Below are 1,138 nucleotides of genomic sequence, written 5' to 3'. Positions count from 1 at the left end.
TATATATATATATTCTACACAACCATTGTTTTTCTCTTTGTAGAACCATCAGAGTAATTTTGTGACAGAAAAATAATCTTTTATATCTTTAATCTTGCTTTAGTTTCCTCTTGAATTCTATTTTTAGAGGGATATTGCAGACCCAGATATTCAGACTTCTAATAAAATAAATTCCCCTCTATATTTATATCGCTAAAACAATCTCCTATTTTAATTCTTCATCTTCTTCTTATACGGAATTAGGACTCACTTGTTGACAAAAAACCTGATCCTGTAAGGATTACCAGTTATCTCCATTGAATATCAATGCCCCCTGGTTCATTAAAAATATTATGTATCAGCAACCACAATCCTCCCAAAGAAGTTTGGGAAGTTCCATCCATCTAGGACTGAACGCCACCTCTTACACAGTTATTGAAAGAATTTCATTCTGGTTCATCCAAACATTAATGCAAATCTAGCGTATTCAAGCAAAATTGATGAAGGTGATTATAACCTCCATAAATTTTCATTATTCATAAAAAACACTTAATTCAACATTGGTCCGTCTTCTTCAAGATCCCTACTCATAAACACATACATATATTCTGTGGAATACTTTCCTATAAAATCTAAGGTCTTGTTTATAAGCTTCAGTAATTGTCCAAAATTCTGAGCAATATGTAAAGATAGGCCAAAATAAACATTTTGTAAATTTTTGTTTTAAAGATTTAAGATACCAAGGTGAGCTACTCCTTAGAAGATTTTGAAGTGTTTTAGAAGGATTCGCCTCCCTACTTCTTCATTTCTGGAACCTTAAGTAGATAAAAGATTATACATTCTTATTTTGGTATGATCGAGTACTGATGTACTTTCTTATTTAAAAATCTTTTACCATTGACCTCTACAGTGTCTTAGTAACTTATTTAAACTTCGCTGAAGGATTTTTCCTCAAGGTCTGTCATTCGCAAATGCCAAAGTTTGAACTGATTGTTTTAGGAAAGGAGTTCCTCCCATCAAGATTTATGAGTCTCAAGTAACAAATAAGTCTCTAAGGAAAAATTAAATAAACATTAGACAGGCATGGCCACCAACTTGTTAGAAATCTGATTCCATTTTAAAAACCTTTTGGTGGATTTCTAGATTTGCTTAAATAATT

General features: G+C 31.6%; 1 protein-coding gene across 3 annotated transcripts in view; it reads right to left on the bottom strand.

The window, feature by feature from the left end:
• The window catches only part of LOC106689968 (sorting nexin-13), a 27,596-nt gene that overhangs the window by 18,593 nt on the left and 7,865 nt on the right, over window positions 1–1,138 (bottom strand). The window lies entirely within an intron of this gene.

Source organism: Halyomorpha halys, unplaced genomic scaffold (assembly GCF_000696795.3).
Source record: "Halyomorpha halys isolate HHAL.00 unplaced genomic scaffold, Hhal_1.1 Scaffold1537.1, whole genome shotgun sequence".
Classification (NCBI taxonomy): Eukaryota; Metazoa; Arthropoda; class Insecta; order Hemiptera; family Pentatomidae; genus Halyomorpha; species Halyomorpha halys.
This window is presented reverse-complemented; position numbering and strand designations above follow the sequence as displayed.